At 45.4% G+C, this 26,429-nt stretch overlaps 1 protein-coding gene across 1 annotated transcript in view; it reads left to right on the top strand.

Annotated features, from left to right (window-relative positions):
- The first annotated feature begins 20,877 nt into the window (after positions 1–20,877).
- Positions 20,878–26,429, top strand: part of SYNDIG1 (synapse differentiation inducing 1) — a 48,444-nt gene continuing 42,892 nt past the window's right edge. The window contains exon 1 of the mRNA XM_041424148.1: positions 20,878–20,984. The gene's annotated coding sequence lies outside the window, so the exon portion shown is untranslated. The remainder of the gene's footprint in view (positions 20,985–26,429) is intronic.

Below are 26,429 nucleotides of genomic sequence, written 5' to 3'. Positions count from 1 at the left end.
GTTTCTTGCTGCTCCTATTTCAGACATGAAGAAGGACCTGGGAGCTCTAAAAGCTTGTCCCTTTTATTCACCTCTGCGAATTGCTCCCATAAAAAATATTACCTTTCCTGACAAGTCTTGCCTCCAGAATGTCCTCAGAGCCTGGCTACTCCCAGCACAGCAGAGCAGAGCTCAGGGTCCTGCAGGCCACAGGCAGGATCAGGGAGGGGGTGGCCCGTGTGCTTGGCGCACAAATTTAAAAAGGAAGTGGCAAATCCCATGGAGATGTTGCTTTACACTGCACAAAAGTTCATTTTTTCCTGGAAGCTGCAACTTCCCAAGGGCCTTGTCTTATGGATCCACTAAAGGCAGCTGGGCATGGGGCAGGGATCCTGGAGATCCTGCCTCCTAAAGGTCACTGCCTCCTATTCCCTGAAAGAGCCTTGGGACTCCAGACACCCCCACTCCTCTTCCCAGTCTCCGATTTGAAGTGTTCTGGGGCTCTTTTGTCCAACTTCAGATCTGACAAGAACACCTCCACCCATCCTTAAGAAAATGAAGATGTTAGGGAATTAAATTCTTAGCTGTCACAAATGTCCTCTGATACATTTGGGGACACAATGGTCCTGATTCTCATTCACATGAGGGACTATTTATGCTGCTGCACTAAAAGAAATTGCTATCTAGGCTTTGCTGTAAATCCAAATTAGGCCCCTAATGCTGCTGCTGGGGAGAGGATTAAATTTATCACAAGCAATTCATATGTAATATTTCATATTCCCCAAGCAAATCCTCACAGAGCAGAATGAAAGCCCATTCATTGTGTATGTAATCGAAATGGAAGGACTCTTTTTCTTCATGTTAGACAAAATATTAAACAAAAAAATGGACTCCTTTACAACTCTCCAGATAGATGTTTTAGAATTTATTTTCATGCCAAAGGATGCCAAAAGAAAACAAACGAAAACTAGTAAAAATAATTACCAAGGCTTCCCATGGATCCAGAGCCTGATTTACTCACTAGAGTGACAAATGACCCTGAAATTGGCTCAGCTGGTCAGAGCAGGGGGCTAATAATGCCAAGATTGTGGGTTCAATCCCATGTGGGCCATTCACTTAAGAGTTGGACTTGAAGACCCTTCTGTGTCCCTTCCAACGTGCTCTTCACCAAGCCCCCAGCCCCTCTGTCCCTGTGCAGAGCTCACAGACCAGCCTGACTCCCTCCCTCCCTCCCTTTTTTCTCCCTCCCTCCCTCCTTTTGCATGTAAGCAAGTCAAAATAACTTCTCACCAGTCCAATTGCATTCCGCTGCTTCATATTTATTCATGCTGACTTCTGAACCAGACACAATAAATATGCCCACCTTAAGCTCTGAATCCCCTCTCCTAGGATGCACAGCACATGGTAATCAATAAATATGCAGAACCTGCTGCTTCCACTAACCAGAGGCTTGGAAAATCCACATTCACTTCTTCCAATTCCTACTTCAGTCCTACTTTGGTTCACCTCTATTTTATAACACCCAGGCTATTGGGAGGGAGGTATTCTAGAAGGCTCTACTTCAAAAAAGATAGTCTAAATCTTCTTTATCTTGCTTCTGGGTTTGATCCTGAACATAAAAAAGTCAAAGCAAATGCTGCCAGAGGTGGTTAAAAGCATCTCTGAGGGTCAAGGGTGAAAAGCACACTCCAGAACCTAGTCCATGCTTCAGTTTTGGAAAACCATATTGAGGGCAGTAGTTCAAAGAGCTCCTTAGCTATCTTCTTAGAAAAAAAAAAAAATCAGAAAACAAAGCAAAACCCAAACAAACAGCAAACAAAACACATAGGCAGGAAAGGAAAAACCCACTGGAAGAATTTCTTCTTTTCAAAAACTGACACTGCAATCACAGAGGTGTTCCCAACCACGCTGCTGGATTTATGCTCTGGAAATACTGAGCAGTTTAGCTGGTTTCACCCCCAAGCTGAGAGAAAAATCAGACTCAAGCCTAGTACTGGGAGTCACACAGCTAAAGGCAGTGAGAGAAGCACTGTTATTTGTCCCTGAAGAATTAGGAGCTAAGAAATTCTCCACTTGTTTCAGGTAGGCTGCACCCAGCCTCTGCCAGAGCTTCTGTGGGTATCAGAGCCACACGTGTGTTAGAAACTAATTTATGCCATCAAATTAATTTATATCATCAAACTAATTTATATCATCAGTGTAAGAGGCACCAGTGCTTTGACAAACACTTCATCTTCTGTTCTTGCAGAAGCCAATTTTGGGATAAGGCAAAAGCACTTATATCTAGTCCAAGGGGCTTTTAGTTTAAAGTTCTGGTCACTGGAAAGATCTAAAGATCTGTGGGGTTTCGTTCATTTGTAGCATCATGGTTTCCTCTAAAAGCCAAGGAACAGAGCAAGCTCTGGGTGTGGGAGCTTTCAGAAATGTCAAAGGAGGTTCCATTTTCAGAAAGAATAATCTTTACAAATGCCTAGCAGAGAACAAGGTGAGCAAAATGAGAACCCTGCTTCAAACGTGAATTACAGATTCCTTGATCATTTTTATCTGCCCATTCATCCATTCCCTCCCCAGGGAGTTTTGTACTGCAATATGAGCCCTAAGATGTGTCAGGAATACCAGGTGGCAGCCTTAATATGCTCCCCTATCACCAAACGAGCTGCAGGAGCTTGGAGGGAGCAAAGTTTTCAGCCTTTCTGTGTGCAGAACAGTGCTCAGCCACAGAGATTCAAACCTGAGGAATTCACATGCAGACAATCCTGCCCCACACAGCTTCTTCAGCACAGAGTAATCAGCCCATGCATAATTGTTAATGGTGCTGCTAAAACTTTCATGGTGTTGTTTGCCAGATGAGGACAGCTCGTTCATCCTACTGCTCACAGCTCCCACTGCCAACACTGCCAGGGGCAATGCTGACAAGAAAATGAAGGGAAGGCACATCCCACCTCCAAAACCTCCTTGATCTCAGGTCTTTGCCAAAGCTGTTTGGTACTTCCAAGTCAAGAGGTGCTTTCTGCAACAAACTTGGAGAGATTGTCTCAAACGCTGAAATAAAGGCTGTCTGCTGAGTCTCACCATCCTTATGCTCCTGGCAGCCCAGCACTGTGTAAATAAGCAGGGGCCATGCCCAAAGGGTAAATGGCACTGCCCTGGTCCCACTAAATTCTCTTTTCATCGCCCATGCTGCTGCTTGGGAATACAGGCCATGACAGGGGGAGGTGTTAATGCTGATATCCAGGGTATAGAGCTTGGGCTTCCCTCCCAGCGTTACTTATTTAGATTTAACAGGTAACTCCACCCATCGGGCTGGATTCTCCTCCCAGCCAGAGGAGGGGAGCCAAGGCACATGTTCAGCCTCGTAAATTTCAAGCCTGTTACCTCACTTCTGAATCTGCTACTGAGAGAGGCAGTGCTAGCAAGCTACCAGGTTTGCCCCATGCTTGCAGCCCATCTGGTGAGAAGGAACATGGAAACCAGGCTGGCAGAAGGAAGGGGCAGAACCTTCTGCTCTCCCTGCTCCTGTTTCTGTTCCTCCTCTTCCTCCTCTGCTCCTGTTCCCCATATACCTCCTCTGCCACTGAAACCTTCACAGACCTTCAGAAATATTGTATAACATTATAAAAATGTGATAAAATTAATCTGTATAATTTTGATATTAATGATACAAAATTTATTTAGATATAATTGTATATAATATTTATATACTTAAAAAAAAAAAAAAGTGGGTGGCAGGATGGAGAACTTGATGTTTTCTGTTTGCCCTCTACAGCTGGTCACTCTCATGCTCCATTGAGGAGCACCTGGAGGTTGAATTTCCTTACTCAGCTTCTTCCCTGCCTCCATGCAGCCTCTCTGCTAGGCACACTAATGGGAACCTAAGGAAATGGGCATCCAGCAGCTTGGGGGCACAGACCTAAGGGCACTTCTTCAACCCCAGGAAGAAGTTTTTCTATTACTTCAATAGAAAATCAAAGCTGTTTAAGAGCTTCAGTCCAAATTGACAGCATTAAAAACTGGGGAAAGCCACCTCAGCAAGCCTTTGCCTTTCTTTATGGTTGGCATCCTAGAGCTCTGCTTTGCCATGAAAAGTTTTCTAATTCCCTGCCTCCATCTAGAGCAGGGTCTGTTCCATCCATACCTGCAGTGCTCCTTGCAACAAGAAGCCTTCATCTCACATGGGGACTGAACAATTAGTGGCTGCCTACAGAGCACCAAAACCTAGCCCCGGTAATGAAATGAAAGTGAAAATGGTAATTAAGCTTTCCTGACAAGAAAAAAGACAGACTCGAAGGAACTGAACATAAAAAGAAAATAACAAAAGCTCTGTCAAAATGTACTACGCCATTTTTAGCTTTTCTTTATTTTCTGGGGACAATAACTTTGCATTAATGTAGTGTCTTCCATATATTGATCAATTAAGGGTTCCTCTACCAGCCAGAAATATTGTTGTCATCCTAAAGATGTGAAGAGTGCTGTCTTGGCCAGAGAATACCTCCTAAACCAGGGACAGAGACCAGTTTTTGAAAATTCCACATCCTGAAGTTCCCTCACCATGGTGTCCCTCCCTTTCTTCCACCCCTATTCAAAGAAATATTAAATTGCAAGACAATAAACTCAAACAGCTTTAATGCAATAACCTCCCAGAATTATTACCAGGGGAAAGGAAAGACTGGAGACCTTCCTGGATGTCCATTAACATACAGTCAACAGAATCATGGAATTGTTTAGGGTGAAAAAGACTTTGAATGCTTCTTTGGCCTGCTCTGTAGGTGGGTGATGTGTTGCAGAAGGAGGATGAAGCAGGAATGTGGGGAGGCATGGAGGGAACAAATTCCTGCTGTCCAAGGCCAGGAGATCCTGCTCTGGTGCCTGCAGCTCTGAGAGCCAGGGAGGTCTCACCTCCTCTTCTGTCCTCCAGCTCCCACACGGAGAAATCATAGAACCACTGTAAAAGATGGTCTGGGCTGGAAGGGACCATAAAGAGCATGTGGTTCCACCCCCCTGCCATGCTCCCTCCTGTTTCATGATTTGTTACTGATCCTGTTGGCCTGTCCTGGGTGCCAGCCCAGTGTTACACTACCATCCAAGGCCCCAGATCTTGCTCCTCTATGCCACAGTGGTCAATCCAAACTTCTGTAGAATGGCTCAACATGGACAATCTCCCAAATGAATTAAGGAGAAAGGGAAACAGTGCAAGGGAAGAGTTGTGGGGATTCACCTGCCGTGCCTCCAGTGCCATTAGTAGCTGGAAGGTGAGGTGTTGAGGAAGGAATAGTGCACAAGAGTCAGCTCTGTGGGCTGGTTTAAAACCCAGCTGAGAAATTAAACCCACTCAAGGCTGCTCCCCTTCTCCCCCACCTCTTCTGATAATGGAGGAACACTAGGTTGGAACCCAAACTTACTGAAAAATCACAATAACCACAAGAATATTCATAAAAGAGTGCAGAAAAGAGAGAGAGATTTTTACCCACAAAAAGTGGGTATTCACCACCAAACAAATAAAAACACTTTCTGAAGAGAGTGTGTGGTATAGAATAGACAGGGCTAAAAGCTCCATCCCCTTGTCTCTGTACCCAGGACACTGTCAAAAAACCAGAGGGATAACACATTGCATTTAATAGTAGCTTTCCAATGGCTAGAAATGAATATTTTAAAGGAAGAGTGGGGATACTCACAGGAATGATTTCACGATTATTTTGAACAACACCAGAGCTCTCTCTTTTTGTCAGGGATTGTCTGCTATTTGCACAGCGCCTAAAGCTGCTTCTCTCCTCTGGCCTGAGCCATTATGGTAATAATGAGAAGAACAACAGCAGCGCCGTGCTCTGTGTGTTAATGGCCCTGTGCCGAGGTGAGAGCGGGTTACAGAGTGCTGGCAAAGATGAAGAGGGAAAAAACAACAAGGTTTGGATATGACAGGAACGCTTAATGATAACTGCATAAACAGTGGGGAGCTGACAGGCCAAAACTTTGGTGGAGAAGCAAAATCCTGCTGCAGGGATACATTAGAAAGACAACAAATGCGGCACACAGTGATGGAACTGTTGGGAAAAGAGACTGTCATAAGGAGAATTTGTATTTTTCCCCATTTCCTTTTTTTTTGTTTCTTTAATTTTCAATAAGAAGATGGAGAACAAAACATCCTTTCTCTGAGAAAGGAAGAAGAGGGTTTTTATTTTTATTTTTTTATCGGTGCCACAAGAAACAGGCTGTGAATGTGAAATTCTTCAGGACAAAGATGATCAGCAGACTGTGGGGTTGTGTGAGCAGGCCATACTAATAAAACTGAATCATTCAGGACACACTGCACTGGAAATAAAAGAGAAGCTGTAGGATCACAAGTAAATTAAATTAAAATTAAAGCCAACCTGTAAGATGGGATGTTTAATTCTGCACTGTTCAGGAGGTGTATACCAGAATCCCACATAAAAGAAAGGCTTTGATAAAAGGCAGGATGCTGCTTACCCCTGGTCTTTCCTTTGCCTTTTGAAGAACCTGTCCCATGGGGCACACAGGATTGTAAGAAAAAATGGGCAAATCTGAACAATTTTAGCAGATGCAAAGATGTTCATAAAGGCAAGAGGACAACAACTAAGCAGGGGCCAAGCCCAGAAGGCAAATGGCAGTGCCCTGGCCCCACTAAATTCTCTTTTCATCCCTCATGCTGTTGCTTGGGAATATGTCAAAGCCATGATAAGGGGAAGTGTCTGGAATTTTGTGCTGGGGAGTCAAAACATTTTTCGATTTTATGAGGGATCTCTGTAGAGGGACCTTATTTACTATATTTCCAAAAAAACACAGACTGAGTAAAACTCCCTGTTTTCCAGAATCCTCCAAAGAACATTGCTTTATGATGTTCTGTTGATTTTTCTCTGACATATCCCACTTGCCCTTGTGTTTACTGCTCCCACCCCACAATACAGCAAACCTCTTTTGCCCCTTCCATTCCTCTGGGATGGGTCCAGTTCATGCAATCAGGATAGTTTCCCTGGTAAATTTATTGCCTAAAGTATTAAAAAAAAAAAAAAAAAAGTTGCCTCTTCGTACTCAATTGAAATAGCTAATCTATTTGATTACTAATCAAATAGACTATTAATAAAATTTGAATATTTATCTATTTGACCCCTCTGTGAGGTGACTCCCATCAGCCCCACCCAGCAGCTCTGCAGTCACAGCACCCTCTCCAGCTCTCCTGGCTGCTCCTGTCAGTCAGCAGCTCTTGCTCCAGGCACATACCTGGGGCAGATGCTGCTGGAGGCAATGCCAGACAGGTCCTGCAGCTAAGTACAAACCCTGCTGTCCTACTGGAAAGCATGCAAAATGCATTCTTTGGAGCTGGTTTTATTCCAGATTCTTTTTTTTTTTTTGCGTGTGTGTGTGTGTGTGAATAGCTTTGCAAACCCCCTTAATACAAAAATCCAACAGTGTATGTCTAAAAAAAATAAGTGTGAAGGGAACAGCTTTATGAGGCTAATAGCTTTCCCTCATTTCTCCTCCAAGTCACTCCAGAGGGTAGGAGGAACAGGAGCTGGAAAAGAGCTGGAAGAACCTTCCTAGGCTGGTACTGAGGGACCCAAGCCAAACCCACCTTGGTGCACCTGAGAGGTCATTCAGAGCAAGTTTTGGGCTGACAGCAGTTGCCATCCCCATGCCTGCAGGGCCCAAAGAGACATCCTGAGCTCTGTTCACTGGACCACCACACAGAGATCTGGACATGGCCAGATCTCTAATGTGGCCCCTGGGGAGCAGAAGGCATCACCTGATCTTCCAGTCAGTACAACTCAGATGTTTAAATATTAATTCTTTTTATTCTGGTGTCCCTCTTACTTTTAAACAATGTTGGTTTTTGGTTTTTTTTGTTTTTTGGGGTTTTTTTGGGGTTTTTTTGTTTTTGTTTTTTTTTTTTTTTTTGCATGGGGTTAATCACCTCCCAAAGTGCTGAAGACTCTGCTGTCCCTTGACCCTCAGCCACAAGCTGGGGACCAAGAGAGCTGAAAGACTGAGACCCCCAAAGAGCAAATGTTAGAAAGAACTAGTTTGGAAATAAATAGACTGAAAAATCTTTATTGCTAAACACAGCATATGAAGTAAAAATAAAAGAGGAACACAAATGGGGTGGGAAAATTTTCGAGTACTCAGAAAATGTCTTTTCTGCCTACTGAAATGTTTCAACAGATACATTTAGCCTGGCCTGTCTTTGCATACTGAGACAACTCAGAAAATACTTCCTGACATGGATAAGACTCCCCCCAATGCTCCTTATTTAGTATCTTCTTTATAACCAGATGTATAACAGCAGTCCCATGAAGATAACCCTTAATGTGATGATTAGGGCAGATTTATTAGTCAAGCCTAGCCCATCTTCTCCCCTTTTGCCAGTAATTTGGTGGCATACAGAGCTGAGATTGATGGTCTGCTTAAGCATGCAGCTAGTACGAGTCTCAATTACTAAAATGAGCTATTGAGGAAAGTTTAAGAAGCCTCCCCATGCCCCTCATCATCTCCTAAGCTCTCTCACCAAGAGCAAGAGCTCAAAGAGCTGGCCCTTCCTCGTCTCCCTTTAGGTAGTGCCATCAGATTGCAGCTGCCCAGTCAGGTTCCCCTTAGAGATAACAGCCCATTACAAATTTACAGTGTGCCAGGGAGCTTCCAGCTCCAGCATGGCACAAATTAATAGCATCTCACATCACCAGCAGGAAACAGTTGTTCCTTGGAGTTCTTCTTGCCAGGGTACAAGCAGACCAGTCATGACAAAAGGCAGATGGGCAGGTCAGGAGCAAAACTTCCACTGCCCACAGCAGCTCCAGGTTTCTCCATAGCTCTGATGGGACTGTGACTGGAAACCTCTAAGAAATGCACAGAGGGTGCTCTAGGCTGCTGCAGGGGCTGGGAAAGCTCTCTTGTTTCCTCCTTGCAGCTGTGCGAAGAGCTGAGGGCTGCCAACATCTCTGTCTGGCCAGGGCACTTCTCCTGGCAGAATCCTGGGAAGAGCAAGCAGCTGTACCCCGAGGAGTGATTGACAAACTCTGTCATCCATTGCAGCTGAGATGCTGGCCAGTGCTGCTGGTTGTAGTGGTTGGTCCTTCACCTTTTGAATGGACTGTGAAAAAGTGCAATAAAAAGTACATTGTTGTCCCCCAAAAAAGAAGCTTTTCCCGTCTCACACATCAAAGCTGCTGCTTTGCAACTCGACCGTGTTTGCTGTGGCATCCTTTCTCTTTTCTGAGACTCCTCAGAGGCTCGTTCTGAAAATCTGGCAAGAACAATAACTGATCTCACCAGGGTTGCATAGTTTGTCTCTCTCCTTCTGTGTTATTGTAGATAATTAGGCAAAACTTAAAACAATGAGGTTGTGTGGTATTGACAAGGGATCTTTGAAGGTTTTTCTCCACCTGGCCTTTTTCCCCCAACTGAACATCATTTTGAGTACAAACAGGCTTGAAACACTCCTCATCACATGTGAAGGCGATTTTAAAGATTCCTGCAACAGCAGGTTCCTGCAATCCCAAGAGGAGTCTTGCAAAGCTTTTTCTCACCCAGTCCTGGTGGAGTGGAGGACCTGCCCCTTGAAAAGCAAATGAGCACCAGCTCCCTGAAGTGGGGAAACACCCAAGAAGACATGGAGAGGCCACAAACAGAAGTATGGACACACATGTCCCTTGCTGGAGCCAGCCTCGGGGGGAAGGAGGGCAGCTGAGCAGTCGAGACTTGGCCACTGCTCACCACGGTGTCTCACTGCTGGGGACAGTGACACTGCTGTCCCACCACGGGCCCTGGGCGTGGAGGGCAGGGCTGGCAGCGTGAGCCAAGCAGGGCTGCAGCTCCAGTTTTCAATGCAGGCTCTTCAGCTGTTACCAGCACACGAGGGGTTTGCCAGCAGGAAACAAACACGTCCGATCTTACGTAACCGGTCCTGGGGGTGCTGCCAAGCAAGCACAGCTTAAAATCAATCAGGCAGCAGCATCAAATACTCAGTGCTTGGCTGAGTGCTTCCACTTGCCCCTGCTCAGCATCCATGTCAGCTGGGACAGACAACAGGACCTGTGGGAAGGGTGAGGGAGACAAAGGAGCAGCTCTGGCACAGCCTCCCCTGCTTGGCCAGGGCTGTCCTGATTCCAGGGAACAGCTGGACCCTCGACTCAGCTTTCAGCTCAACTTCACCCAGCAGTGGGGACAAGTCTGTAGCTCTGACAAACTGCTGTCTCTGTGGTTACAGTGCTCTAGCTGCTGCTTCTCTGAGCATTTCTTGCTGGGCCCAAATACAGGGTTAGCTGGGAGCCACAGCTCTCAGTGTCCCAGTGGAAACCATCTCCCAGCCTGGAGCAGGTTGGTGCCAGCCTCCTGCAGTCTGCTCAGGGGCCAGATTAATTCCTGGAGTAATGCCTTTACCTCTGATGTCCATGGGCAGCTTCTCAGCTGGACCTGAGGCTCCTCTGAAGCCTCTCCATATCAAGCCTGTGCTGTCACTGAGGTGATTTTTGTTCTCCCTTAGGAAATACAAAGCTCTGAAGAAATCTGCCCTAAAAGAAGAGAGATTCTGATTAGGTATAAGGAAGAAATTTTTGATGGTGAAAGTGCTGAACCACTGGAAGATGTTGCTCAGAGAGGTGATTAATGCCCTATCCCTGAAAACTTTGGAGGTCAGGTTGGATGGAGCTCTGAGCAACCTGGTCTAGTGGAAGATGTCTCTGCTTACTGCAGGGGTTGGACTAGATGGCCTTTATGGGTCCCTTCAGAGACCAGCTATTCTGTGATTCTTTGAAATTCTGACTTCAGCCAAGAGCAGGAAATACTGAAACATGCAGTTAAAAATTAACTTCCCTCAGTGAAGTTTGCTTTGAGACTGAAATGCCAGAGGATCAGCTGGGTTAGCCTGGAGATGAACCCAATAGTTTTCCCCAACAACTACATTTGGAGAAAAACTATGCTCAAGGGTCCTTGTGGAGCAAGCTGCAGACCCCCCAGTCCAAGGGAATTAGAGAATTTCACGATCCTTCAATAGCAGAAGTACTCAGGACAGGAGTGTTAGAAGTGATTTTAGGAGAATACTCCAGGTGATACTTGAGACACTTGGAAAATCTGTGTTTGAAAAAGCCAAGGCATAACATTGTCTAGCAGCAAAGCAGTGGTGGGAGGAGAAAGGCCAAGGCACACACTGCACCAAAGCACCTCAGCAGTCTTTAAATTTGCTTTGCATGAACATTTTCCTTGAAGGTTCAGATTTCAGGGATGGAAGACAACAATCTCCTCAGGATTTTTCCAAGGTGCTTGAATACTTTCTCGTCCCACCTGTTTAACTGGCCCTAAAAATGAGACATTAGGGTTTCAGTGCATCCCAGAGAATTATTCCAGTGAAACTTCTTAGCTTTGTCTGCAAAAATATGAAGCAATGATAATGATGAGAGATATATTCAGACAGAGAAGAAAGATGGGCCAAACATAAGCCCTTACTAAACCACCTGAAATCACAGCCTCTGCAGCCTGCACTCAAGTCTTCTGGCATATGAAAAACTGAGATTACAGGCACACTTCTGTTTTTGTTAGGTGTAGAGCCAACTGTTCATATGTTTTACACTTTTGAAAAAGTAGAGTTAGGATAGGGTCATGTGCCATAGGATCCTTAGGGTTTTACCCAGTGAATATCAGTCTAATCACATCAGCCATGCCAACTCACCCCAACTGAAGCTGTTTTACACAAAATGCCAACATCTGCTTCCTTGCCTTCTCTGTAGCCATGTTGTAGCTGGACATTCCAATGGCTGGAGGTGACAAAGCTTTGACTGACCACCTCTGAGGTTAGAACTGTGCCGGACATGGCAATTCAGGTCCAGTAGCTCTGCCTTGTCAATTACCTTGTGCAGCCTGGACTGATTTCTGCACTTTATATGCTTAGTATCATTTGCTGTAAGGTTTCCTCTTGGTGATCAGTAGACAATTCCCCAATGGGACCGTGCTCCCTATTTCCCTGGAGAAAATGAAATTTTTGGACTGAAAAAGGAGGGAAAATCCACTTTTTCAATATTGTTATCATTCTTTATTTATGAAGTGCAGAGGCTGCTGTAAATCCCGTAAGTCTTAGATTCTCTCTGCCTCCCTTGTGTTACACAGAAATGCAAGAAAGAGGAGGGTGCCTGTCCCAGTGATTCCAGTAATTTATAGAACAGGTAGACTACAGAGGTGGGTAAAGCTGGCAGACTAATTGCTTGCAGGTAAGAGGCATTTAAAATGGAGACAAGTTATTGTGAAAGAAAGAATCTATACTAATCAAGCAAAGAAAAATTTCCAAGACACCCATAAAAACTGGTGTAACAAAGTGGTATTTTGTCAGTAGAAGAAAGAAGAAGAAAAATATTGGCAATGATCTAGCACCAAAAATACAGATATTTGGACTTCAAAAATATCGGGTTATTCATCCAAAGTATCTTTAATTGGAGAGCCCCCTGTGGAATGTGGAAAGAGCTGTGAAATATGGAGAGGTTCTTAACCAGAAGTGGTGATATTTCTTCCAAAAATATGCCCCAAAACAAAACACTCCCTTAAACACTGCAGTTTTCTATAACTGAAAAAATGAGGAGTTGCAACACGTAAACATTGTGGAGAAAAGTTAAATTTTTATTTTGGAAGCCACCAAAGTTCTCAGTGAGAACAAATACCTGCTGAAAAGAAAGAAAGAGAGAACAAAACCACAAAACCCCCCAAAACCTCAAAGAATTTCTGCTGAAAAGCAATTTTAATGGAAAAATTCGGGGCCAGATGGTGCCTGTAAAACTCAGCCTTGACTAAAGAAGAGTATAAAAGTCTATCTTAGAAATGGGAAAAAAAAAAAGAAAGAAAGAAAAAAACCCCCAAAAAACGACAAAGAAGTTCATCTGGAAGAAGTGGCTGTTGACCATGTACACATTTTGTGCAACCATACAATAGGATGATGAATGTCTGGTACCTCTGGCAGTTTGGGATGCCACAGGAGCTTAAGAATTTGGGTCACACTGAAGGAATGTCTCCAAATGTGGCCAGGAAGGCAGGCAGAAAGCTAGAGGACTTGAAAGGGGAGGACAGAGTGATGAACTCTAAACCAGATTTTTCCTGCTCACGTAATACAGCATTTCTGCCATAACAGATCTGTGAGTATTTCTGGTAGGTTTGGGTAGAAAAGGAATAGGATAGAGGGTGTGCCAATTTGGAAGAAACAACTAGCATGTTATTAAACATTTAACCTTCCAAATTTAATTGGTTAAATCCGCTGGGAGCTGTTTCCAGATTGTTTGCAGTGTGCTCTGGGAGCGGTTCCAGGTGAGCAGCGACTTCAGCCCCGCTTGCTTACCCTCCCTCTGGGGCAGAAGGGACAACATGGAGTGACGAAGGGCTCGAGTTCTTTTTCAGCTCTCCCTTTGTAGAATAAATGGCTCTGTTTCCCAGCTGGTTGTAAAACCAAGTCACTGCAGTGTAGCTGCTCTGATTTACACCAGCTGAAGGCCTGGCCTCCAGTTTGGAGGAAATGGGCTGCAAGTTTAATTACTTCATCCCTGCTATGGTATTAATAATCTGGGAATAAATTTTATGGTGCTAAGTAACAGCAACACTGAAGATTTTGTCACATGCATGACAATTAATGCAAGGTGCATGGTATTTCTGCTCCTCCTGCGTTCCCTTTTAAATGATGCCCCTTGTGATTTGAATTTCAAAGAGTATTTCTCTAGTATTTCTCGTTATTGATGGTGACTGCTCTCAGGAGCAGCTCAGTGCTGCTTTGTTGGCTCATCAGTTTTGATTCCATGCCCAGATGCTAAGGACAGAAGCATGCAATTAATTTGGAAGCACAACCCTTGACTGATTTCAATTGGGAGATTTTTCTTGAGCACCAGAGCCCTGACATGTCCCTGTCCACCTTTAGTATTGTCTCTACATGGAAAATGTCTTCCTTTTCCACTACAGATCTCTTTACTGAGAAGGTATCTCAAAATTCTGCTATATATGCAAATACATATTGTAATACACAAAGAGACCAGCAGAGAACCACAAGGTGTAGGTGATCCCTTCATTGTAGGAAAAAGAGATCTGAATTTTTGGGATTGATGAGTAAGGTGAAAAGGAGAAGGAGTTTGGGATCCAGACCTCTTCCCATGAAGGACAAAAGACAAAAAGCTGCCTTTTTTTCAAGATAATTCTTTTTTTTTTTTTTTAAATTTTTATTTCTCTGGAATGATGAGAGCCTTTGAGGTCCAGACTTCCTAAGAAACTTTCCTGTACTCATCCCAACCCATGACCTGGTGCTCTGAGCCTGGAAGTTCTGGCTAGGTTAGGACAAGAGGAGCATGCCGGCCTCAAAACATCTCCATAGTCAGAGCAGGATGCCATCCTGGGAGTTAAGGCTAGGAACACAAGCTCCTAGGCTTTCTGCATCACACAGGACATGCAGAGAATCTCCAGAGTACCTCTAGGGTATTTGTTAGAACATTTGCTTTGGGAAAAACCCATCCTCTCCCATAAGAAGTTACTCCATGTGAAAAAGAACCCACTCATCATATATAAAAGACAGGTAAGCACAGGGAAATTAATAAGAAAAATAAATTTATGTTCCCCTCTTCAATTCAATCAGTTAATTCAATGAGCATTCCTGGCAGCTAGGTATTTTTCAGCCAGATGGATGAATTCTTTTAGTGGATCTAGTGAAATGTTGCGGGGCCACTGAAGAGTATTCAAGCCATTTCTCCTCGGCTACACTGCTTACAAGCTGTGATGTCCTGTTCTTCTGGCCTGTCTCCTCTCCTTTGCCCTTCCACATATTTTCGTATCAGTATCTCTCCCCTCCCCACCTGGGAAATCTGACTGGTTCTCATGGAACTATCTGTAACTTTCCTCAGCTTCTCGCTCCTGTTCTCTCTCAGATTCAGGACCCTCTCTTGCTGTGCCCGGTGGTTTTCCATGATCTGTCCAGGCAGACAGCACTGAGGCCATGCCCTAAAACTGGCTCCATGCCTGCAGGCTCTTGTCAGGCATCCTGAGAAGCAGTGGGAATGTGTCCTTACAGGGGGAGATGCAGCAGGAAACTGCAAGTGGAAATCTGAACTCCTCTTTATTTTTGCAGCCTGTTATTGCGAAAGAAAAAGGAATTTTCTTTTGGTTTTACCAACACCAAAGCATTTTTCTAATGCTACAGGACAGGCACTGTCCAGTTTGAATCTGAAGGAGAATTTGGAACCCATCACCCATCATGTCCTTTGTGCACAGCAGCTGTTGAGGATTCTAAGCTATGGGGCTTTGCCCACACAGTGTAGGCTGCAGGCAGCAAGAAAAGAGCCTGGCATTCTCCTTAAATCATAATTGCCAAGGTGGGAATCACATGCAGAAGACTCAACATCCTCCTGCTTCCAGCTGCTGCCCCAGGGTGTTGCATCTCCCACAGATGACTTGTGCTGAGTCCCTTGGCAGTGCCTGAATGATCCTAGGCTTCTCCACATGCCAAATAATCTTTCTTTAAGGCGGTGAACCAACTCAATGTGATGATCTGAAATCCATTTAATTTAACTTTACCCATCAGCAATTAATTTAACCCATCAGCATGCCCAGATATAAATCCAGGTCTGAGATCCCCTACAGGACTAGATGCCTCTAACTCCTGCTTTTACTGTCCTGGATACAAAAAGTATCAGAATTTTGGGGAAAGTAATGTATTTTACCATGTTTATACACAGGCTCCTACATACTGGGTGCCTGAGCAATCCATAATGAGTTAATTTTCGTGGCACTCTGTTACAAAAAAGTGTCTGATTTCAACAAAGCAGTTTCACCATGGATGGAAAGGTATGAAAGGTGAGATGCTAGATAACTCAGGAGACCCTTAATCACGAAGAGGAACTTTATAATCTCAGATATTTGGCTGATTCAACGTCTGTAGCACCTAAATATTTCACCAGTGGCTGGTTCCTTCCTTTATAAAAAAGTCACAAGGTGGCCTTGGCATGTTTTCTGTCTGACAGATGGCCACATCTCAATTAGCACTAACCTGTGCCTTTCCTATCTACCTCCAAAGGCCAGTGCAAGGCAGCACAAAAATGACATAGTTCCCTCTCTCTTGGAGGTGCCCATGCTGGTCAAAGAGCCACCTTTCGGACAGGAAAGAATTGGTGCCAGAACTTGCTGTAAGGCTTCCTGGAAGAATCCCAAAGCATTCAAACACGGGAGCTGTATGCAGTGAGGCAAGGCACAGATGGCAAAAGAAAAGCAGTGCAGGTTTTTTCTGAGCCTCTGAGTCTCTCAGCTCCTGGACAAAGGAGAAACTGGGCAGCTTTGGCTGAATTCAAGCAACTTGTCTAAGGCAAAGGAGATACAGACAACCCTTCCTAGGGACTGGAATATATAAAAGGTTAGTGCTGTCCCACTTTTCCTAACAGGTCCCTCCAAATTAATTTAGCACCAGATGCAAAGACCTCCTTCATCCTCCTGGCACATGATATCTAGCAGCCACTTCTGGTTTAATTAGGCAGACAGTGATTGTGTTTAGATTTTTCCTCTGTTGCAAGTAAGTATGCCTATCCAGTTTATAAAGAAGAGTTCAAAGCAATGAAACATTTGATCTTGAGCTAAGCTACATCTTTCACTCAGCCAAAAAATTGTATCTTTTGCTTGTCGATTTGCTGTGAATACAGAGTAAGAAAAAAACGTGCTCAGCCTGGCTTAATCCAAACTCTCATTTTTATTCTGGTTTCAGTACTACCAGCAAACAAATCAACATGAACCTCAGCACCCACACAGCTCAGCCATTCCAGCTAACCAATTTTTCTTTCTCAGAAAGTTAAAAGCACTCCTGGCTACGCCTTTGGGGTTGGATCCAATTACACAGAAAGATTCTTTTTGCCTTTGGCAAGAAAAAATTACAGATTTTGGGCTACTTGCTGATTGCTCTGTTCCATCACTCTGAATTATAATCAAGCCACATATGGTTGAGACCATACCAGTAATTCTGGTGCCAGGATTTTTGACTGACAGAACCCCATGAAACAAAAGCCTTGCATAACTTGGAGCACAGGGTCCTAGGGCCTAGTTGTGCCCTCTGAGTGATGAGCAGTTCCTTGGGTATTGTAGACCTGAAGGTTATTCTTTTTATTCTGGTTCATTACCACTGTAAATTCCAGCTCTCAGCCCTTCTCCAAAACCTTCACCTTTCCATCCCCTCCATCTCCTTTAGCTAGCTGTGCACCACAGGAAGATTTAGCAGAAGGAGTGCAGTGAAAGATTTAAGCCGGGTTCTTCTGCTAGAAGAAGGAAGTTTCTCTGTGATGATCCTGAAAATCTGGGCTCCAGTCTTGTACTGAGAAGAGGCAGGAGGAGCAGCACCTGGTCTGTCCTCTCTCCTTCCCTCTCCGGTGATAGGTGGTGCTGCTGCTCTTCCTACAGACCACCAACGCACTTGCAAGGCTCTGCCTTTCCACTTTCTCACTCGTGGTGTCCCGAGCATGCATCATATTATCCCAGATTCTGGCTTTGGGCAGCTGAGGACCACAGTAAAACGTGACTCTCCCACGAGCATTTTAGCACATCAGTGGATGCAGCAGTTAAGGGTTCTGAAGTCCTGGAATGCTGGCTACACAAAGCAGTTCCTGCAGCACTGGGTGTGTGGCTCCCAGAGCAGGACTCTCTCCTGCTCTCACGCTGTGCTGGTTCCCACCTGGTTTGGTCCTGGGGCTTTCAGAGCAGCTCTGTCTCCAAGGGCTCATCAGACTGTGGTGCAGAGCACCCAGGGGACCAAAGATCAGGACGGTGTGACTCCCCAGCCAGGTGCTGTTCCTTAGGGTGCTTCCACTGAAGGCAGTGGCCAATTCTTGGGTCAGCACTAGCCCTGTAACAGCCCTGCTCAGAGTGACCCGTGGTGATATGATTGCCCTGAAGCTATAGTGATATATGCCTGCAAAGTCTCATCCCTTCTTTGACTCCTACAAACCTCCATTTTGTAAGAAAAGCTGTTTGTACATGTCTGGTAATTTCTTCTTCCAGGTGGCATTTCCTTTTTGACATCCTGCCTTGATGGCTCCCAAATCCCCAACTCCTCACAGGCAGAAACTGAAGGACTGTGGAGGCTCACAAGCCATCATGGGCTGTCCTGCTCCAACCATCAGACCCAGGGAGGTGGACTTTCTTCCTCCCCACCTTTGCCCCTCTCAGATATCTCTTTGTGTTGATCCCTGTCAGTGCAGCACTTTGTGCTTCTGTCTGCACAGAAGCTTTCCTGCTGAGGTGAATCTCCATCAGCTGTGGAGGAAAGCACCTTTGGAAACAAAAAGAAAGGGTCAGTTACCACTGCTAGACACATGAATCCCCAAGTTCTTGCCACGAGAAGCTGTGAAATGTGCTGGCACAATGCATTAAGGATGCAGTGCACAGCCTGGCGTTGAGGAGGACTCTCAGTGATGCTGCTGCACCTGAAGAGAAACCACCAAACCACAAACGAGCCTGCTCCAGTTCACCTGCCCCACCACAAGCCCCTTTCTGTTGCTATTTGAAAAACTTTCTCCAAAAATCAGCAGGGTACCAGTGAGCTGCAAATATTAAAATCAAATCAGGCACAGTCAACAGCTTTCCAGCAAAAGGAACAGGACAATTTATGGCAAAGGTAGTGCCATAGGAAAGTGGCATAATTAACACCAGTTAGTTATGAGTTAATTAGTGTATTGGTAAATTCTTTGATGGTTTTGGGCAAGAGAAGAGGCTGATTAAAAAAATGAGAGAAGTATGCCCTGCTCTGTAGCAATGGTTGCAACCCCTGTCATTGTTGGATTGTGATTGCTCCTCTACTTAGATTTTATTGGTTCTGCTGAAAAATTCAAGTAAACCAAATGAGATCAGATTTCCTCATGGACACCAAGTCCCATGGTCTTCTCAGACTGAAGGAAGAATGAGCTTAGTTTGGTTCAGGGAGAATGGCAAACACAGAGGAACAGTGTTAGAGGAAATTATTACTTCCCTGATGTCACTGAATCTCACTTTGGTAACATTATGGGAAAAAAACCCGTATTTTGGAAGTGTCAGAAGGAAACAGGAACAGTGTTAGAGGAAATTATTACTTCCCTGATGTCACTGAATCTCACTTTGATAACATTATGGGGAAAAAAACCCATATTTTGGAAGTGTCAGAAGGAAATAAATTGCCTGGAAGCAAGAAAATTTGACTTGATGATCCAGAAATCCCTTCCCCAGTCCATTCTGCATAAATGAATTTTTTGTCCTTCAAAAAACCCCAAAAAAACCAAAAAACCAAAAAAAAAAAAAAACCCCAAAAAAAAAAAAAAAAAAAAAAAAACCACCAAAAACAAAAAACAAACAAACAAACAAACAAACCCAAAAAAAACCAAAAAACCCAACAAATACGTTTGGATTTCCCCCTATTTCACAAATACATTTTGTCACTAAAAACTGAATTTCAGCAGGAATTCACCATCCATCCAAACCAGCTGCTATCTCCAATCAGTAGCATTGATGACTGATGAATTTGTACTGTAGGAGCTGAAATACCTTTGGCTGCAAACCAACCCCCCTTAAAGTTATGTCCCTGTATAAGCAGGATGGAAAGGCCTAAAAATATTACTTGGTAAAGGCATAATGATGGTGATTTAGAGACTTCTATTCACAAGAAAGTAAAGGTGAAAAACACTCTGGAGAATCAGGGTGATCATAATTTGGGGCTATTTCTTTCTGCTGATTATGTAGGAATTGTCTCCCAGTGCCTATTACATTAAGGAAGAAACCGTTTTCTCTAAGATACAAAACCTCCCTGCAGTCTGGATCAACTCAGGAATGAACAAAGGACCAGATATTTAGAAGGAGAGAAAAATCTTCTGTGAATACCACTAGGATATACTAGACACAAATTGAGTTTGGAACACCAATAAAATTTTGTTGAAGAGCAGAAAACATGGCTGGAGAAAAACCCTAAGACGGGATCATGTTAGTTAATGTGTGTTTTGAATCTTGAACATTCTCCTTCAGCAAAGATTTGGCATGCCTTCTTTTGGGACTATGAATAACAAATGATAAGCAAGCAATGAGAGGCAAAAGCCATAACCTGGAGAGGTTGAGGCAACAAAAATGCACCAGGGCTCTCCATCCTCGTGTCTCTCTCCCTGTAGAGGCAAAGGGAAGCAGTGATCTAAACGGAACATGTGATTTCCCAGCAGCATTTTGAGCCGTGGATGTTGAAGCATCTAGAAAGAAGTGGTGACAGAGAAGCTTTCAGGCAAAGGATTTGCTAGCAGTCCTGTTGGGAATGGAAAGAAGAGTGAATGAGCACGGCTTAGGCCTGTTATGCAGGATTGTTAGGAAAGCGGGGAACACCCCTGAATGCCGGCGGATGTAGTCCAATGCGCTCGTCGTTACGCTAAAAAATAAACCACAAACATTTAAAGTTCTCCAGACCTGCTGGAGCTTCCCCACGGTCTTGGGGAGCTGTCCCGGGCTGCTGGCAGCGCTGGTGGCTGCGGGAGCAGGGCTGAGTCCCTCCGCTGCAGGGCGAGGTGCGGGGGCAGCCGGGCTGGGCCGAGGCTCCCTCAGCCCCGGTGTGTGGGGAGCAGAGGAGACCTGGCTGGGAAGAAAGCCTGGAGAGGAGGAGGAGGAGGAGAGAGGGGTCAGAGAGGGGAGGGTTTTGCCATACTCACCCGGGGCGGGGGTTACACACCGAGGGATGGGAGGCTGTTCCTGCTGCGCTGCAGAAGGAAAGTTGGCCGCGCTGCCGCGCAGGGCTCCTTCTCCTGCCTCTCTCACTCCGCCTGCCTCTCTCTCTCTCGCTTTCTCTCTCCCTCCCTCCCTCCTCCTTTCCCTCCTCCTCCTCCCGAGCCCACAGTGCCGCCGAGGCGGTGCAGGCGGCGCAGCCCCTTCTCCTGTGGCGCTGTGCAGCCCCGGGCCCGGTCCCCGCCGCCGCCCCCGCCGCGGGCATGCTGCCGGGCGGAGCGCCCGGGCGCTGAGCCGCCCCTCCGGCCGCGCCAGCGGGAGCTCCGCGCCGCGGGTCACCTTGCAGGGAGGTGAGTGACCCCCCCAGCCCACCCCGTCCGATCCCCTCCGGGCAGCGATGCACCAAATGCCCGCTCCGCCGCACCCTCCGGAGCATCCTCCGGAGCGCGGAGCGGAGGCGGGGGCACCGCGGCTCCCGCAGCCGCCGCGGCCGAGGGACTCCGGGGCGAGCGCGGGGAAGCGCGGGGGCTGAGCGGGGCCGCCCGCAGGGTGCTTCCCCGGTGCCCTGCCGAAAGCCCAAATCATCGTGCCCGGTCTTGCCCGGCGGGGGCTGGGGGGAGAAGAGGCTTTTCCAGTGCGCGGCGAGATTGGGAACATTGGAAGGGAAAGTGCGCGCGGGCTTCTCCTTTTCCTTTCCCTCCTCTTCCCCGTGAGGAATCCCATCTAGCGCACTGTGGCAGAACAGCTTTTTACCCCCAGCTCCGCTCTGCCAGCCCAGGGAAGGGAGAGAGGGGTGGGCAGAGCCCCACCGGGGCAGGCAGCGGGGATGCTGAGCTCCCGGCAGCCGCAGCTGCCCCTTCCACTCGCTATCCTGCTCCGGAGAGGCGCCGGACTGAATTTCTTTCCCTTCCCATCCTCTAGTTTGAGAGCAGTGACAGCTAAGCTGGGAAAAGGGATGGTTGAGGCAAGGAGGCAGCAGTGGTCACTGCTGTCGGTGGCAGTGGGGTGACATTGGGGAAGTGCCCTGTACCTGCCACGTCCTTCTGGACGTGGTATCCGGGTATCACTAAAGCATCCCGCAAGGGGTCCGTTCTTCAGTAGGAAGAGGCTGGCAATGCACTGAGACCTTTCTGGAACTGGCACTCCAGGAGCACAGTCCTTGCTGGAGCAGGATCGGTAGCGCTCCCCAGCCAGGAGTGTGCTGCAGGGGCAGAGGTGCAGGGGTCTGTGTGGGACTGGCCATAGGGGTGGTGGGGTATAACCCTCCATCCCCGGACAGAACATGGAGCAGGAGTGGCAGGAGTTGCTCCAGAGAGCAATCTGTTGAACTGTGCCTTCAAAATCACTGGAGGGAAGCTGTAGTCTCTGTGTGTAATGAAACAGAAAAAAAAAAATTCCAAACTTTCTAGATAGATTAAATATTCAAATGACAATTAATTAGATATTAATCTGGTGTAAACAGAGCATTAGCAACAATTAAAAGATGCTTTGATGGTCTTAAACTCAAGATGATGCATTAACTGGCACACTGAGGGGGATATTTGTGTATTCTAAAAAGCAATCAGAACAGAGAATACACTTTCCTACATTCATGTATTTAAATGACTTAGTTTTAATTATAGTTAATTAACTGTCATCTTTAAAGTAGCTGCAAGTTGATGGTCTTTATTAATTTCAAATTACCTTGCTCCTAATACAAAGACCGATTTTACTGGACAAGGTGACATTTTATTGGCAGTTTTGGTAACTACAGATCATGCCAGGGTGTGTGTAGAATAAACTCATTTGTAGGAATTAAATGAACTCTCCTCTCATTAGCTGGGCAGGCAGATGTCTCACACCACTGGTGCCACACACTCTGGAATAAATCTCACACACAGAGGAGGGCTCTTCCTTATACAAATGCAGATGTAATGCAGTACTGGTGTACACAGACACCACCACAACACATTTAACTTGAGGAAGGATGCTCTCAGGGTTTAAAATGCTTTTTCTTCTGAGGACAGTATTAGACAAAATGTGCAATGTGTTTGGATAAGGTTTTTTTGTCTTTCTTTCTCTCAACAGCAAATTCATATCTGCAGACAGCTGTAAAATGCTTCCAGTAGAGTTATTTAATACTATCCATGTAGCTATTAAGATTGCAGATTACATCTGTGGTTATTAAGAGTCCAAATTTTGTTGTCTGCACTTTGGAGACTCAAATTTTTACAGGTTGTGGGTTTGTACGGTGCAATTCGGGGGGAAAAAAAGGAAAATAACTGCAGAGGTGCACACAGGAGAAAAATACTCTGGGTGTTCATTGGCTTTGCTTTGACAAACATGAACGGTGTAAGTGTCTGAATACACATCCTCCAGCTATCATGTCACTTGTTTCTGAGTACCCTTTCTCTGGCAAAAAAAGCTGAAAACTACTTAGAGTAATAGGGTCACAGCAAAATGTTCCTCTTCAGATGTAGATGCCTGTGACCCTGAGGATTCACATGGAGCTGGTCTAACCTGTAGCACCAAAGAATCCAAAGATTCTGTGATTTCAGTTTGGTGCTGTAACATCAGAAGAGTGACAAACTGGTTGTTTTCACTGCACAAGCAAAGACTGCATTTTGAAGCAGTGGTGCAGTGCATGAGTGGTGTGAGTCCATGCATGCCTGTAGCAGTGCCAGTTTTGTACCTGGCATCCCTATGGATGTGTATTTGTGTGTCTCTATAAAACCTGATTGTGTAAAGTTCCCTCATTTACCAGTAACTCTCAGAATCTGTGCTGCATTTCTGTCCTTACACTTTGAGGCATCACAGAGGCATGAGAAGAATGAACAGGCTGTTCACACCAAGTTGGCATAATTCTGGCTGAATTTTGATGGGGTTTTTATGCTTTTATTGACTGCTCAGGTACCTTAAAAATCCCCAGGGAGAACAAAGAACTCTAAAATGGCATTTGCTAAAGGACAGAATCATAAAATAGTTTGGGTTGCGAGGGATATTAAGATCACATAGTTCCAACCCCCCTGCCATGGACAGGGATGCATTCCACTAGCTCAGGTTGCTCAGGGCCCATCCAACCAGAAAACTTCCAGGGATGGGGCATAATCAAACAGTTCATCTTCTAGAAAAAGGACCTAGGAAAGGCATCCAGCCTGGTGTCAGGTGCTGCAGGACAGCTGTGCTCAGTGTGCTGCTTCAGGACATCTCCCACAGCAGCTGCCCCCTACATGCAATGACTTATCCAGTCCTCTCCCAGAGGGTGGTGTTCCCTTGTCACCCACCCAGCTCCTACCTCTGTGCTCTTTGCAACAGAACAATCTCCCTTCTTCCAGCTGCATGTGGCTCACAGGATCATGGAGGCCAGGCTGTGATGTGGATATGCTGCCAGCCCAAAGCCTGTGCCTCCCATACAGAAGTCCCTGAGGTCCTATATCCCGTCTCCTCCCAGAGAACAAAGAGGACAGCACTTTTCTTCATGTTCAGACAATGCCCTGACTCTAATAGGCATCAGCATTACTCATTTCCATTTTTGTTTCTGCAGGGAGGGGTCAGTGTAGGGTTAATAAGGGTCTGTAAAGGTCAAACTATGCCCCACTGATGCTGCTGCTTCATTTTCCCCTGCCTGCCCTCTCTGCCTCCAGCTACCACTCTCACCATGGCTAAATCACTTACTCTGTAAGGCTTTTGTCCCATGGTATAGTCCTGGCTCTGCAATTTTTCTGTCTTATGGAGCACAGCTGATTTTATGGCCCCAGAAGCGCCTGTTTACTCTAATCATCCTTGCCCAGATGAACTGACTCTAGTAATTTTACAGTGTTTTTCCAGCAAAGTGACTTACAGCCCTGGGGTGCTTTGCTGGGGGCAGGAGGGACAGAAACTTCCATTTTGTGCCGAGTCTGCACCAGCACACTGTCTTCCTATTCTGTCATCTCTTTATTTTCCATCTGTGCTTCAGCAATACCTCAAGTCCAGCCTGGAGCACAGCACTGGGGGTTTACATGCAGAGCAAGTGTGAGGAAGTGTCTTGTCCTGCTTTCTTCCTGCATGCAGTATGGGAAAGCAAGCAGAGCCAGATGAGCAGGCTGTGTGCAAGAACTGGGCTCTCTGGGGGCTTGGCTGCCCATCAGGAGTGAGGCTGGAGTGAGTTAGCAGGGCCAGCCCTGGATCCACATTTGGGTGTTCCTATCTGTGTCACAAACACAGTTAAACAGGAATTTAGGTCCAAGGGGAGGCACAGGATTCAGCCAGCAGGCAAGCCAAGAGGGCCAGGGGATGCTGTGATGTTGGTATTCATGGAGAGACTTCCAACTTCTCTTTTGAAAGCTATTAAAGTAAGAATTGCTCCTCATGGCTCAATCTCCCCAGTATGAAATGAGGAGTTTGAATATGATGCTACTGGTCTGCAATATTGGGGAGCCTCTTGAAAACACAGCAGGGAAAACACAGCCAGACTTTCTGACTGCTTTCACTCTGCAGAGGAATTGCCAGAATGGTACAGGTGTCAAGGTATTTTTACACTGGTGCCTTACACATCAGCCAGGGTTATTTACACCAGAGTAAGATGCTCTTAGTCAGGCCAGTTATTTATTATCTGGAAAGTGCAGTGAATGAAAAAAGTTGTGAGTTCAGACTGCACCCCACTAAGAATTAAGGCTGAAAATTCTGAGTCGTGAAGAATTGCTAGAAAAGTCTGAATGTGCCTTTTTTTTTTTTTTTTTTAATTATTAATTGGAGGCAACTTGAAGCATAGTGAATTAAAAGCCAGCTTGTTCAATTAAAAATAAATAAATGAAACATTGCATAGTCGTTTAGTTTTTTTTTTTTTTCTTTTTTAATTGGAGGCAACTTGAAGCATAATGAATTAAAAGCCAGCTTGTTCAATTAAAAATAAATAAATGAAACATTGCATTTTATTTTAGCTTAGGCAAATACTTCCATCTGCTCAAAAGGAAATACTTTGTTGTAGGAATAACATTATTATATATTAGGTCAATGCAAGGTAATTCCTCCTTTCTTCCCCACTCCATTCTTTAGTTCAGATACTGAATTAAGCAATCAATTATTCAGGCAGATATGCAGATGGTAATTGTTTTAACATATATCTCTGCACAGGCAATCAAGAGACCTGGATTTTATTTCCAGCCCTGTCTTGACATGACCTTGGACATTTCACCATTCTCCAAGTTCCTCGTTTTTAGGAGGACAGATCACATCTCACGGCAGATTTGCTGCATATTGGTAATACTAAAATAGCATGGAGGTCTTTTTAATTCCACTGTTAGCAATGAAACATTTAGCTATCACTAATGCATGCATTCCTAATTTTCCCAGTGTGAGTAAGTTGCACTGCCTTACGAAACTCCCTGTAGTTTACTTAATAGAGTAAAAGGAATTCCAGCTGCTGAAATACAGCATTCCCTTGAAACAAAACCTACTTTAATAAGCCCAGCTAAATCAAAGAAGAAAAATACAAGTAGGAAAGGGTTTTTTTCCTTCATTTTGTTAAATATTTCACTTTTAATCAGCACTCCAGATCCATACTTTGCCTGTGATTTCTCTCCTGCACAAGGTCTGTATTTGTTGTTGCAGTTTCTAAATGTCTGGAATGCCTCAAACCATGCTGAAGCTTACTGCATTGTGCTTCAGAAACTCCCTCTCACCTGAGAGCTCCTGCCAGGGAATCTGCAACTTATTGGGGCTTGACTGCTCTTCAAGAGAGCTTTCTCCCCTCTGCTTTCTCTGCACTGGCAGAGGGGAAACCAGCTTCAAACCCAGGGGCATTTTGTTGAATCCGATAATCTTGGGGCTGAATC

The sequence above is a fragment of the Onychostruthus taczanowskii genome, unplaced genomic scaffold (genome assembly GCF_017590055.1).
Source record: "Onychostruthus taczanowskii isolate IOZ18803 unplaced genomic scaffold, ASM1759005v1 scaffold80, whole genome shotgun sequence".
In the NCBI taxonomy this organism is placed as follows: Eukaryota; Metazoa; Chordata; class Aves; order Passeriformes; family Passeridae; genus Onychostruthus; species Onychostruthus taczanowskii.
This window is presented reverse-complemented; position numbering and strand designations above follow the sequence as displayed.